At 43.7% G+C, this 15,584-nt stretch overlaps 1 long non-coding RNA gene across 1 annotated transcript in view; it reads right to left on the bottom strand.

The window, feature by feature from the left end:
• Nucleotides 1–10,041: 10,041 nt before the first annotated feature.
• The window catches only part of LOC138723612 (uncharacterized), a 38,327-nt gene continuing 32,784 nt past the window's right edge, over nucleotides 10,042–15,584 (bottom strand). The window contains exon 3 of the long non-coding RNA XR_011337901.1: nucleotides 10,042–10,173. This is a non-coding gene — a long non-coding RNA (uncharacterized lncRNA). The remainder of the gene's footprint in view (nucleotides 10,174–15,584) is intronic.

The raw sequence follows: 15,584 nt of genomic DNA, 5'->3' as shown, positions 1-15,584 counted from the left end.
TTAAATAACACAAGAAACAAGAATTAAACATATTAGAAACAGTCCATAAAACTTTTTGGCCCCTAAATAGCTTTGAAAACCCTACTTATCAACACTTATAATTTTATTCCAAAGCTTTCAACCAAAATATCTCAATACAAAGAATGCAAATGCAGCCTGATCGCTGGCAGTTCTACAGCTGGATAGTTCACTCTCAGCCCTAGGACCTGCAAGGTAGTAAATAACCACAACTTGCAGACTTACTGTTTAATAATAACTGTCTTAGTTTGGGGTGCAAGTACTCAATATACAAGCATAAAGCCATGCAGTAGGCCAAAGAAATGATGTAATAGTAATGAGAAGAAAACTAATATGATGGGGATGAAGCTAGAAATGTGCAGACTGCAGATGCTAGAAGCAAGGCTGCCGAGACTGGGAAAAAGCCAATGAGAGGAGTGCAAATGGAGTATTGAATGACAACCACTCATTTCCTCACATTCTGTTTGTGTTGGCATACAGGCAGTCTTGCAATCTTAACCAAAAGCTGATAAAACCTGAGTGTGTGTCTAGGCAGACAAAAAGGGGGCAAATAGAAGTGTAATACTGATTGTCAAAAGGGCATAAATAACATTGGCTAAGAAACCAGAACAACTTTGTTTCGTACATTCCAAAGTGGAGACAGAAGTACTGTGTACATAATGCAGCACAGAGCAAAACGCAAGTGACAAAATAAACACAAGATGCATGAGATTTTAGCTCAACAGGAGGCAGTAGCACTTGCAGACCCATCTAAGGCAGCCCAAGGTGCCCAGTATATTTCTGTGAATGAATGATTTTGTTAGTAAGGAAAGGCATACTGAGTATAAGGGGACTGACCCTCCCCAGCTGAAAGAGTCTGGAGACATTCCCTGCAGAAGGACAAAGGAATATGCTTCAGGAGTGACAGACATCAGGTTTCTTTAGAGGAACCCAAGAAACTATGTCATTGTCAGAAGGGTAAACGATAACACAGAAAGCAGGTAGGTGGACAACATTATGGAATACTCCATCTATAACAAACACAGATCTATAGCAGATCTGAGCACACGGGAAGTACAACAGTGAAGAGGAAGATTCAGAAAGGCTCCAAAAACACCTACTGTACTTTTAAAGCAAAAAGGTACCTACATGACAATTCCTTTGCCAAAACATCCTAAGCCAACACAAGATAAATGCTTTGTGGTTTTCATCTAAAGGTGCAAAGCATACTCCAATGAATCATGTACAGCATGCTGCATGGTAAAGAACTGCTGAAAAGAACCACTTGCAATGCTTTGTAGCACGATTTGCTGTTGAGGCTGGTTTCCAGTATCATCTCAATGGCTTATTCCAAGCTTCCCCATCTCTGTGATATTGTGTGCATGAATCACACAACATTAACCAAAATTTAAAGGTATAATAGAAAAAAAAACCTCTAAACAAGTTGAGAGCCGCCTTTCAGCCAGTACACATGATTGTCTACATAAATTAATTCAGTGAACAGCATACAAAATACCATTAACATTTTTTCTTCATCTATCTTCATTTTCTAACCAGCTCAGTGAAAAAAAAAAGTGCTGTTTCTTATTCATTGTCATGAGTTTCATATGTTAAACAAAGACAGACCAACCTTAAGCCTCCTGATAAATATGATGCTGTGGTAACTGCAGCATTCACTTCGTATCCCATTTCTCCAAGTTCCTGTCAGCCAGATGTCACTTGCAATGCAAACACTAGAAAAATATGAAATAATAATTTCATACATCATCTCTGCACACTTGAGCCAGTCAAACATTCAATACAAATCCAAACTGCTACCACACATCCAGCAAATAACATCCAAATAATATTCAGAATGATTGAAAGGCTTTTGATTTGGAAGTGTATTCTCTTAAGCTAAGTGGTCCCCAAGACCATCTAGAAAATTCAATTGTTTCATTTTAAAATGTTTTCTGCCCAAAATTATATCAAATCCTAATGTCTCGGTGGAAACACATGGGAGTGGAGCGCTGACCGGGCGCCTGATGTCAAAGAGGAATCTAATTTTCCGATGGCATTTCCTCATACTGTCTCACCAAAACACAACCGTGATACAATTTTAATGGATCATTTTCAGAGCAGGACATCAGCCCCCATGCTGGGAAAGAGCAGAGGAGAACCCCACGTAGCACCACGAAGGCAGCATTAGAGGACAGGCTGAACAACCACCCCTAACAAGCACACGTCTCGCATTCTGCATTCTCCTCCTGCAAGTAAAGCCACAATTCAGAAGGCAAGTCCTGCACCAACAGGCAAATCTCTTCCCCTCCTTTTCCAGGACATTTTAAGAAGTGATGTCCTAAAAATACAGGTGTGATACACTACTTAAAAGGGCACAGTGTTCATCTTGTACTGGGGTGACACAGTCACAGTCAACACAGCCCTCTTCTGACTGAAGTTAATTGTGAAAATCGTATCGACTTCAACTACACCACTAAACACTTGAGCTAGTGAAACGGTTTTGTTAACTCTCCAACAAAGACTGCCCCGATGGAATAAATGAAACATTATCCCTGTGGATCTCCCGATGGGACAAGGTACTCTGAGCACCAAACATCACACCAAAAGGCATGACATGGCACAAGATGGGAAGGACTTAGTTCTACTCCTGACGACAGAGGAGTTACCCTAGGGAGAAAGGTGCTCACTAGTTGTATGATGCTCAATAACGAGGCAAAATGTGTATATGGCAAATTGCTATTTGAAACGCGTTCAACGCATTCTTCGAAGAATTTCCCTTTTGATTAAGTTGGGTCATTAATCATGTAAAATTTGATACTTCCTTAGAAAATACAAGTGGACAAGTGAGAAAAGTGAAATAAGATTTTGCTGACTTTTGTCATTTACAATAAAAACTTAAGGCAGCAGAATAGACAAACGGGATTGCCCCAGCTTCCCCACAACCATTTCACATTATCGATTACCCGGGCGTCTTTGACATTTGAATACACAGATTCAGGTGATTGTTTACCCCCGTGGAGAGAGGAAGAGCAACATTTATAGTTAGGAGAGCTACATCTGCTTTCATCAAGACTTAAGCAATAAAAAGTTTAATAAATATCCAAGTAAAACTTGCAGAACATTAAAAAGACCACAACAAAGGAAATAACAGTGATCAAAGTGGAGAGGTTTAATCTTCCAGGGGAAAAAAGGCGTGGCCATCCCACATGCCAAGTCTGCCACAGGTTTGGATTTTTCTTTCCCAGTGATCTGAAAAACTTCACTGCAGTCCTCACGCTGGTTAAAGACCAGGCCTAGTTGTACGGGCAAGGATACCTCTGGAGCTGCAGCTTCTTTTCAGAAACTGTTTTATTCCAGACCTCAGAGGCCAGAGCCATTCTGCAGAAATATATATAACAAAGTTCTGTTTTCCCCCCGACACCCTCCCTGCGTAGGAGGCTTCTCAAGCTCCAGCGCCATGCTGGAGCCAGTAAGGCAGCTTCCCAAAGCCCAGCTACGAGTGGAACAGGACCAACCTGCAACTGTCCACCCCATGGAGCAATCAGTTATGTCCTTCCCAGTGCTCTTGGCTGGTCCATACCCAACACCTTTGCTCCTCCTGGCCCCCAAAGCAGCTCCCTGTTCTACTATTAAAGACTAAGGCGGGGAAACAGAAGGCTGAGCTGGATGCTTTTCTTCAGTGTGTGTGAATAACAGAAACAAGACCACCCCCTCCTGCTCTGTCTTTCCTCTTCCCCACTCCATTCTCTACCCATAGAAAGGAGCCTCCATCCTCTGTTCTACAAAGGCAGGAGAGCACCGCTCGCCCTGCATGAAGGCTCAGCTGCAAAAGGTACCCAGCGCAGGAAAGAGCATTAATGCTCTTAGTGCGGCCTGAAATTCTCAGAGGGTTGGCAAGATCTGTATTGTCTTGATGGGGCTGCTCACAGTAATGAAATCTAAACAGACTTTTATTAACAAGCCTTTTCACACCTCCTCTGCTCCCAGCAGCTGAGCTCAGCACAGACAGACCAAAGCTCCCCGTGCCTCTCGGCTGGAGCGCACACGGCTCACCTCCCCGTGCACAGGCACAAAGCGGCACAGGCACCAGCTGCTGCCCGGACCCTGGAGGAGCAACAGATCAACCGTCCTAAAGACAAAGAGGAGACCAACCCAGGCAGATCTCCCAGCAGACTTCGCTCCACATCCAGGTCCATCTGCATGAATAGCACTTGGCAGTTCAAAGCTAGGAAGAGCTCTTTAATTATCAAATTGACTCATGAAGTTTTAGATCAGACTTTAGGAAGGAATTCTTCACAATGAGAGTGAGGAGGCCCGGGCCCAGGCTGCCCAGAGCAGGGGTGGCTGCTCCATCCCTGGAGGGGTTCAAGGCCAGGCTGGATGGGGCTTGGAGCCCCTGATCCAGTGGGAGGTGTCCCTGCCCAGGGCAGGGGTGGGACTGGATGGGCTTTGAGGTCCCTTCCAACCTGAACCATTCTGTGATTCCAGCTTCACAGACATCACTGAACTTCTATTTTAACCATAAGCAAAGCACACTGAAAACAGAGCAGTAGTTTTAGGATAAAACAGAGCAATAGCTTACAATAGCTGTCCCTTCTCCTCAAGAGGCCTTCACTTCTTCTCAGCACCTGATGAACCTCTTTTTCTAGCTCTCTTTGTCAGACTGCGCTTTCTAAGCAAGGAGATTTAAAGGAATCTGTCTGCCCAAGAATACAAGCCCTTTTGGCCACACTCAGAACACCAGAGTGGGCAGATGTTAGAGTTGATGGAGAGCAGAAAGCGCAGAACCACTACAGAGACCGGCGGCAGCTTGAATACCTGGTGTGTCTGTGCAACCTAAGCACATATTTTGATTCTACTCAACCACAACCCCCATATAACTTGCCAGCGGTTTCCTACAGCACGCACCGCATCGACTCAAAGCTGAAGTTATTGCAGTAAGTTCTTCACACAATGAAAAAGGAGCCCTGCATGCAGAAACAGACTGTCCTGGTTTCCATCAACTGGACTTACTGACCCACTGCAGAGAGCAGTGATACCAGACATTGCAATATTGAGCCTTAAAACCATGCAGTTGGGCACAACTTTGTCTTGCCTATCTGTACTCTTTGCTTAAAAGTTGTTTAGATATACATCCAGGACAAAGAGCTTGTTAATTACCTCATGCTTGCAGTAGACTCGCAGGAAGGAAAAAGCCATTTAAGTGTTATTAACATCATTCCTTCCTATTGTTCTCTTCTAAGTGACCCTAGTGCTGTGAGAGTTGTTGAACTGACAGCCCTGGAGATCACTGGCCCTCCGAGCCCAACAGAGCAAAAACCTCCAACAGCATCACACCAAGTTTTAAATACACGCTTCAATTTGTTAGTGCTTCCTGGCTGGGGGTTAACACCAACACTGCAAGTTCCGCTGCTCCCGTTATCCCTTCTAAAGATCAATTTGAGTTCTTTCTTCATCTTCTACCTTCAAAAATAATTCTTTCTGCTGATGTGCAGGGCTCCAGAGGCTGCCGCCTGCCTCCCCAGTCCCACGCCATGAGGGAAGGTTGGGGAAGCAGGACAGTGAACCTCAAGCAGTTTTAGTACCAGTCGCAGTAAACGCGTGGTTATGGAAATGCTACTCTAGATTACGACATTACAATCTAAATCTGAAGCTAGAACACCTCCAACAGAGGATCTGCTCCTTTACTAGTGCTTCTTACAAGACTAAGTCAATATTTAAACAACAATTCAGCTTTTCCTGAGAAAGGAGACATTTGTTTTCCTTTAACCACTCCAGAACTGCAAGACTTCGAACTAATGAAGCTCAGGGCTTTTTTTCTAAATAGCCTTTTTCAAAACCCTTTTCTGATATATTAAAGACAAACCTTACCATCAGGGAAGTCTCTCTTTGTAGAAATCCTTTCTGCTCACTGATAAAGTCCTAATAATCCCAGTTTGGGCTGCCCTTCCTCCCCTCCTGGAAACAGGCTCTCTGGCTCACAGAGCCAGTTGCTGACTGCAGGCTTTGCCCCCTGCCTTATCCCCTCGCTCTCCCCCTCCAGGTGTTCCCAATTCAGGTTTAAGGGAGGGGCCGTTTCCCTCCAAATTCTCCCATTTTGGATTTAAGGGAGGGGCCGTTTCCCTCCAGGTGTTCCCAATTCAGGTTTAATGGAGAGGGCTGATCCCCCCTGACCAGAGTGAGCACCTGAGATGCAGAACACCTGCAGCATGTGGAGCTGCTCCAAGCAGCTGCTGCTTCAGAGGATTCCAGAATATTCCTTCACTTACCTCTGCGGGTCCCAAGAAGAAAACTTGGTGCCTGGGTCATCTTCAGTTCTGAGTAGCTTCAAGATCTGGCACTTACACAAAGTCATTCTTCAGCGTTTCCAGCTGCTTTTCAGTTCAGGAAGCTTCTCAGGGTTTCTTGTCAGGGCACGCTGGTCTTTCATGATTTTCAGCCTGCAATGCTGCTCCTTTCTATTTCATCTCGACTTAATGTCATTAGTCTTCTTTCAGAGAAACCCGAGCATTCTTTTCCTAATTTATCTAGATGGTGCCCTGACAGCAGCTCCCTTGATCAAGACTTTGCCATTTACGTCTCTTCTCCCGTTAATCATTTGCTGAAATGAGATTTGTAGTAAAAAAGAATTAAATCAAGTCTGACTGCCCTCAGATTTCTTGACTTTCTGGGATTCTGGATGCTCCCTCTGGCCAGACCCTTTGGAGACACCGTGCTTTCTCTGGTTTACTAAGCAGGCTGTTAGGGCTGGTTTCCTGCACTGGAGGTCACAGCAGGTTTTGCCACTGGTGGAACCAAGGCAAGGTTTACAGGACGCAGCTACGACACTCAGACACTTTGCTGTCTGATACTTCTCCCCCAAAAGAATCCATCTTCTTCTATTTCTGGTTATACATTTAAAAAATTGAATCTGGAAGCAAAGTGGCCACACGATAATTTTTCTTGTCTTTGCTTCCTGAAAACAAGAATTCTCTCTTACACAAAATGTCTACGCTGAACTCTACTTACCAGCTGTCCTCTTCCCTTTAGCTATTGATTTTCTATCACTTCATACATGGGGAGAAGAAGGTAAAAGACTAATGATTCGTTGGAAAGTGATATTAAAAACCTTTTTTATAAATGTGCTCCACACCTTATGTTTATCTGCCTCATGTTTCACGAGGTTGGATTCAGAATGAAAATCTCCAGCTTGCATAATGCTCCAGGACCTCTGCTCAGCAAGATCATAGAACCATGGGATGCGGTGAGTTGGAAGGGACCTCAAAGCCCATCCAGTCCCACCCTCTGCCCTGGGCAGGGACACCTCCCACTGGATCAGGGGCTCCAAGCCCCATCCAGCCTCACCTTGAACCCCTCCAGGGATGGGGCAGCTGGGCCAGGGCCTCCCCATCCTCATCACAAAGGCATAAACAGGGATATAAGGTGAACCCAAACTTATTTAAACAAGAAGAGTTATTGACCCCCTTCCCTCAGCTTGGGGAAAAGGAGAAAGAGAAAATGATGTGACAGCTTATTGTTTGATACGAGGCCAGAAGGTGCTGAGGTTTTCCTGCGCTCAGGCTGCTACAGGAATGTGTGTCTGTGTGTACAACGTAGTCTCACCCCTCCACACACACCTACATGTGTCTAGAACAAGGCAAGAAACCAACAAACCTTCCTTCATTGGGACTTCTGTGATACCTCATAGGCCAGACCTGCGTTTGTGGTTAAGCCAGAAATGATCATCCAGCTTTGTCAAACACCACGGATCTTTACAAGAAACAGGTTTACAGTCTGATAAATTCAAGGCAAATCATCACCCCATTTCCTGTAGTACAAACGGCTGCATTTAAAGTATGTCCTCACAATTAGGTCTGGAGCATGACAAGACCAAAATGTTCTGTATCTCATCTAAAATTTTCAAACAATCCAATATTCAGGCTATATATAGATATATTCTTGCTGCTCAATCTCTTAAAAATCAATCAATATTAATGTGTCTGCCTTAAACTTTTAAGGTCATTGTCTCCCTTCTGACATCTTTAACTACATCAACATCACATTATATCATTATAGACCCATGAAGCAATGTACTTTTACATTTTTGCAAGATAATGTCTCTTTTGTGTTTCATTTTTTATCATAATATAAATCTTGAAATGCAATTTGCATATCTTTTGTTTAGTGGAGGAGACCCCCATTTAAGATTTTGTCATTTTAATACAGAGACTTGAAAGCCGATGAGTTTTTCAAGGAAATGCACCAAAATATTCCAATTTATTCCTCTCACTGAAGTGGCTGCTGCATCAATAAATCAGTAAATTCCCTTAACAATACACTGGTGAACAATTACGGTTTGCCTGCCTTGGGCTCACTTGACAGTAGGGCTGCCATCTGTTGAGAAGTCCATTCATGGATTTTGAAGGGTTATTTATAGGGTTTTATTTTAAACATTGGAATAGACCTCTTTGCTCCTCACCTTGCCCTTGACTTGTGCTCTTTCCTATCCTCTGTTCATTTCTCTTTCCACCCTGCTGAAGGGCGCTGGTAGACTTCCAACACTGAGCCCTTTCTGCTCCTGCAGTCCCATCCCACCAAAAGGCTCTTGGATGCGGTCAATTCTGGGGCTATTTGTCCTGTTTTTAACAGCTGAGGTGCTCGAGCCGAGAGGAGGGAAGGTGCTTATGGAGAAATGGACAAAAATAAACAGGATCAATGCAGAAATTCAAAAGCAGCCATGAAGGAAACAAAATCAAGACGACGAATGGGAAAGGGATGCTAGGAGCCCCAGCTCTGGATAGATGGATATTTCATGAATTCCTTCAATAAATAGGGAACCTCTAGGGAAATTCAACACCTGGCAATCTTAGTGGATCATGGGGCTGCAAAGAAAGCATAATGTTCACCCCTCTGGTAAATTCAAGCAATTAAACCCCCTTAAAAAAAAAAAAAAAAAGGCCCTCTTAGGCTTTCTGCCCAGTAAACTCCCAGCGAAAAGCAACTTTAATAAACGTTATAAATCTCACCTCTGAGCCAACAGGAAATTCAAATGTTTGCATGTGCAGAAGCCAGGGAGCTGCTGAAGCAAAGGGTAAATGTGTGTATTAGAGTAGGTTCTGCACACACGCCGATGAACCCAGAGGCCTGGGGAAACAGGCTGGTTTTTGAAAGCAGCCTTTCAGGTGCCACCTTTGAGCATTTCTGCTCGCATTACACCGGTTCTGCTTTCTCTGGGAGTGGACAAATCTGCTCAGTGAGGAGTTTGCTGGCTCACCGGACTCAGGATTACACCTTATCGTGCAGCGTTATTGGAAAGCAGGCTTGCGTTTCAATGTTGTAGACATAAAACTAAATAAAGAAATGGCAACAAATATCTGTGGTTTGTAAAATGAAAAGATCAAAACAAAGAGACTGCAGAGAATTTTTGATCAACACCCTGACAAGGGGTGTTCGTTTTAATAAACAGTAAGAATTTTAGGCCATTATGAAGTATGAGATGCAGTCTCAGCTGTGTTTCTAATTTCCTTTCTTGCCTTTATTGCTGTTATATAAAGCTCTGTAGTGACGAAAAACATTTATTGGAAAATCTGAGCGCACGGTTCGGGATTACGTTACCTCGTCTGCCCAGCCAATGGGAAATATTTCCCTCTGTGCCCTCCGCGGTGCCCGGAGCTGCAGGAACGCGCTGGGTATGGGACAGACCACTGAGCAGAGATGCACTTGCACGAGTGAGTAAGGATTTTGGTGCTTGATCTGAAAACTAAGCGATCATGGAATGCTGTTCGTTTTGATTGTTGTTCTTTTAAAGCCGTAGATAAACACAGCCGGAGCTTTGTCCAAAAATGAATTTAAGAATATAAAAACAATGCATATTTGGCAACGTAGCCTGTGAGAAAGAGGTTTGCTGAACCATTTGTGGCAACGCGTTGTCTACCAAGCTCTGAGAGCGATACCTTTTGTCTGCCACACACTCAAGAGGCTTATGAAACACAACAGGCCACGGACCAAGATGAAGAAAAGTGATGGGCAGACAAGGCTGGACGGAAATAAGTTACGCTTACTGCTTGAATTATCCCCAGGGACTGGGGCAGAAGCCTCTTCATTCTTCCTCTCTCAGTTTTTGAAGCCTCTCTGGTGGTCAGAGGGGGTCGGTAGGAGAGATGTCTCTCAGGAATCTTCTCATCACCCTCAAAAAAGCTGGGAATTAATTATTTTATTACAAGACGGGTGCAAGGAACGAGTCTCGCTTTGCTATAATGACTCCATCTGTGGCGTTCCACCTACAGTATTTTCCTTAGGGGTTTATCCAGATTATTAGTAATTATTACTAATAATTACATCACTGTGGATAATGGTAATTACAGTATCCTTTAAGGACCCTAGTCATAATCACAGTGGAAAACTTACAAGCACAGTGAAGACCCAGGCTTTGCCACGGCACATCCAACCCTCCTAAGAGAAAACACCCGAGCAGAGCTGTACTCCAGAGAGCACTCGGAGCCCTTCACCCCTGAGCTGCCACATCCACTGCTTGTCCACAGCCAAACGACTGATATATTTGAGCAATGAGCTTTAAAAGTAAATAAAAATAAACCAGCTGGTTTTCTCTTTAAATTTCAGGATTTGAGAGGACTGGTAGAACCACATAATCCCTTGTCTGGTACAAGTTACTGTCAAACATGCTCACAGTGGACACACCTTTATTTTCCCACTTTTTACATTTGGTTTTAAGGTTTTCTCTCTCTTTGCCTCTTCATGTTAGCTCTCAATCCCTGTCTATCTTGCTTTCCATCTGCAGAGCTGTGACAGAACTCTTCTAAGAAAAGAACTGCTGACAATTTCTGATCTGCTTTTCCACAAAGATAAGCAGAACTGCATTTATAACCTTTTAACTTCACATATAGAACCTTATAACTTTAGTTTACAACCACATAAAGTTTTGTAAGGTTTATTTTTAAAGAATGGCCTTTTCTTATCTTACCATGAGATATGAAGTCACGTGTTTCTTTATACATGTATATATAAATATACACTATGTATGCATATGTACCATGTTACGTGTGTATATCGTTACAATCAGAGAGGTGCTTCTGGTGAAACATAAAGAGAGGACCTTTCATGCCACAGAAATCAGCATTTGCAACTGCAATCCAGAATGTACCAGAAGGTGTGGGTAGAGCAGCATTCAGGGCTGGAAAGGTCTGAAACCCACTGTACAATGTACAGAGCAGTAGCCAGGCAGGCCAGCTCTGCTATCTTAAGTACAGAGTCTTTTCCAATACCTTATTCCTAAAAATTAGGTAGGGTTGATAGGCCTTCTCTATTTGCATCAGAGTCTACTCAATCATGGTGCCTGCGTTAAGCACCTTTTAAACTCATCTTACCACAAGGCAGGCTCTTACTGAGGAGGGAGAAAATGCTCATCGCGGACAGTTGTGTTCATATCAACTCCACAATCTTGGATTTATCATTTTACATTTCTGAGCTAGATCTCCATGAAACAGTTTTGCTTGTTCGCTTGCTTTTCCTGTCTGTGAAAAGAAAACCAAGAATTCAGTAAAGGCCTGCTTTGGATCTGATATTTTGCATGGCAATGGTGAGGGATTTTTCAGTGTCAATAAATCCCAGGGAGGAGGTTGTGGTGAGGTGGCTGCTGGTCTCCTCTCCCAAGTGACAAGTGATGGGATGAGAAGCAATGGCCTAAAGTTGCACCAGGGCAGGTTCCGATTGGATACCAGGAAAAATTTCTTCCCCAAAAGGGTCGTCGAGCACTGGCAGAGGCTGCCCAGGGAGGTGGTGGAGTCCCCATTCCTGAAGGGATTTAAAAGATGGGTGGATGATGTTCTCAGGGATGGTTTAGCAGCGGACAGGGATGGTTGGACTTGATCTCAAAGGTCTTTTCCAACTGAACTATTCTATGATTCTATGAATTATCTTGCTATTTTACAGCCCCACTCCTGCCTGAAATCTCCAGATACTTCTCAGGACTCTCAAGAAGCAAGTATGTTCCCCAAAAGTAGAAATGAAATGTAGAAAGAATATAATTGTTCAGACTTAAGCCACAAAGTCAAGTCCAAGTTTGCTCATTTTTAATAACCGATGCTGACTCGAAACAGCATCAGGAGGGCCAAGACCTTTCACAGTTTAACAGCAGACAGAGAGTCTCGGTTGTGGCCAGGGCCGTGTGGTGGGTGAGGCAACCACTGATACCAAAATATCAGATGTCACCGTGGCAGCTGCAATAACCAGCGCTTGCTTCCTTCAGCTGAAAAGCAACCACAGAAAACGGGGAACGCTGCTGCCATCGGTACCTCTTCCACCTTTGTCTCGGGTTCTGTTTTAACTCCCGCGGGCTCACAGTGCAAGAGCAGAGCGACTCCGTCTATTTTACATGGCACTTTATATGGCAGGAGAAGAGAGAGGTTTTTAAACCCTGAGAACTCAGCAGAAAAGTTTTTATTTGCTTTTTACTGACAATTCATCTCTCTGAGATAAACTAACAGTTAGCGGGGGACCCCAAGAAGGCAGCTGGCAGTGAGGAACAGAGCAAGATTCAATCCGGAGCAAGTGCGCACCATAAACCAGGCGCCACTGGATTAAAAAGTAACTTTAAACTGTTTAGTGTACACAAAGGCAGCCTCGTCTAAACACTTCAACAGTGATTTCAAATCTCCAGTTAAAGGCTGGTTACAACCTTCAGGGAAGCCTTCTCTATTCATAAGGAGCTTAACTAATCATAACTTCCCCTGACTTATCAGGACTGGGTGCAGTGTGTCGCCGCGTGATAACTGAGCGCTGCAAACGTAACAAAAGATGCCTTCTTTATAGAAATAATGGTGAGACTAAACCTCAAATTTTAATCTTTTAACATGGTGGGGGGAAGACATCCTGTTACTCATTAAGAGTTTCCATTCGCATGCCAGGAGCCTTCGCCAGGCAGCTCCTGTTCGTGATCCTGAGTGATGGGGAGGGCAGCACATGGACCACATTCCAGAATCCAGTCCCAGGATGCTCCATGAGGGGCATCACCAGGAAATAGGAGAGAAGGCATCAGACACGGCATTTCTTTAGGAAATAGGCAAGTTGGCCTGAAACATCTCTCACAGAATCATGGAATGGTTTGGGTTGAAAGGGAATTCAAAGCCCATCCAGTCCCACCCCTGCCCTGGGCAGGGACACCTCCCACTGGATCAGGGGCTCCAAGCCCCATCCAGCCTGGCCTTGAACCCCTCCAGGGATGGGGCAGCCACCCCTGCTCTGGGCAGCCTGGGCCAGGGCCTCCCTGCCCTCACCATGAAGAATTTCTTCCTAATGTCTAATCTAAATCTTCCCCCTCCCAATTTAAAGCTGAGCAGCCCCAACTCTCAGCCTGTCCCCACAGCAGAGGCTCTCCAGCCCTCGGATCATCTCTGTGGCCTCCTCTGGACCCATTCAAACAGCTCCACACCCTCCTTTTGTTGGGGGTTCAACACCACCTTCAGTTGATCTAATTGTTCCGCGTTAAAAACCTTCTGTTTAAGAAAAGATGTGCTATTTATTTTTTAATATGATAAACATTCCAGCTGTAGGAAAGCTTCAGAGTGAGGGTTAAATGGAGCCCCAAAAGGAGCAGATTTGTGTCTGCATTCTCTTCGGTGCAGTCCCAGATGCATTAAGACTTCAGCAGAGACCTGCAAGTATTACGTACGGCTTTCTTTTATCTTCGGGAAAAAAGGGAGGGGGGAAAAAGTCTCAAAGAATCAAGTAGTGCCAACACTACAAGAAAGGCTTAATAAATAGAGCCCAGGGTCACAATGTTGCTCTTATTTGCCCTGAAATATATCACTGAACTTCTGTATATTCATATTTGTTTACATTATAAATGTACTAAATGAGCTAATTATAGTGATCATAATTTACAATTAAAAACAAACAGCTAGAAATTTCAAAGGCTTTCAATATCTTTTCTTTAATCATTCACCCAGGCTCAAAATATGCATTTTTTAGATTAAAGCATTAAAGTTGCTAATTATATTCTCAGAACTAACAATTATTTCTTTACCCTTTTACTACCTTCTTCTGGCAACAAAAAAATGTCAGCACTGATTTAATTTTTTGTTATTACAGGATTAAAAGAAGTTTCTAAAATGCAATTAAATGTGCCCTATAGCTATAGGAACTTTCCTATCAGCATCCAAAGCCTCTTCACTAAAACAACAGCATAAAAAAATTATTCAGGCTTTCCAGACGTACTTTTTTCCTCGTTTTATAACACATTCCTTTGGTGATTATCTCCAATGACAACTCAACCATCTTAATGAGACTCCGTGCACATCCAGATCGTGGTGGAAGAAGATTAATAGGAGAAAATGGAAGTTAAAGAGGCCGTTAAGAGTGCAAAACCCCGCACGCGTCAAGCATTGGTCCCTCACCTTTGGGAGCTTGGTTCAAGTTCACCCTGAGGCCCTAAGTGAAAAGTTCAATAGTCTCAACTTATGTCCCTCCTTGATATATCACAAAATCAATTATTTTATGGTGGTACATTTGGTAACCTATGCTCAGACAGAATCAAGTTTTTTCCCATTGGGAATTCACCAATTATCTACTCAGTGAATTATTCTCAGCTAAAACAGAAGGCCCTGCTGTCAGCAGGAGTTTCTCATTCCGCTGCCTATCGGCTCAGTAGTTGATCTGCTTCGGAACAATGATGCTGCGCTCAGACCACGCACCGTTAGCCACTCTGCGATCACAGTGACAGGGCACGACTCGGTGCCCAGATCTGAACCATTCTAGAAAAGAAAAGCAGTGGTTGAAAGACACCAAAGTTACACCAGAAAAAACTGTAGCAAGGCACGTCATTGAAACTTCTACAGTTGCTCAAGGACTTCACTTCCTCTGGATTTCCCCAAGTGGTGTGTTGTTTTTCTGGTTTTTAGTGGACAATTAAGCAGTTTCGACCCTAGTCTCTCTAAAGGGGGAATGTCTAGATATGAGCAGTGAAAAAGATGGGGGTGAAAGGACATCCCAGCATGCAAAGGTTAAAAAGACAGAGACTGCCCTCATAAAGGGGGGTGTGACAGAGAGAGGCCACGTAATGAACGAGAGAGGGACAAGAAGCCAAAATGCAAAATAAATGTGAAAAGCTTTTCTACAAGAGATGCAGAAGATTTTGTTTGTAGTCTTCAATTCTGTGAGCCATTAGGAAGTTTCTCATAGTACAAACGCACTGCTAGGAGCATTTCCGTGTCTCTGTATGTGTTACACTTCTAGTGAACTCCACCAACAAGCCCCCTCAAAGCTCATGCTTAGTTTACAGCATCTTGCCAAGCAGCCTCTTCCTTCATCAGGACCAGAAATACGCCCATTAAAATGGTGATGAAGAACAATGGGACAATTTAGAACTTCGTGAGTGCAGAACCTAATGTACCTGCTCTAATTTAAAGAGGCCTCTGGACAGTCATCAGGCCAAAAACTTGATGGAAGGATTTTGAAGACTGAATAAATCATCTAAAATAAAACAAAGAAGCGAGTGCCTCAAAAGTTATAATAAATACTGTATTTAATGTGTAGTCCTGAAGAGAGGGGGCCTTCGAGCTGGCTATGAAAGCTGCTGTTTTAGAGCCCAGCTG

Source organism: Phaenicophaeus curvirostris, chromosome 8 (assembly GCF_032191515.1).
Source record: "Phaenicophaeus curvirostris isolate KB17595 chromosome 8, BPBGC_Pcur_1.0, whole genome shotgun sequence".
In the NCBI taxonomy this organism is placed as follows: Eukaryota; Metazoa; Chordata; class Aves; order Cuculiformes; family Cuculidae; genus Phaenicophaeus; species Phaenicophaeus curvirostris.
This window is presented reverse-complemented; position numbering and strand designations above follow the sequence as displayed.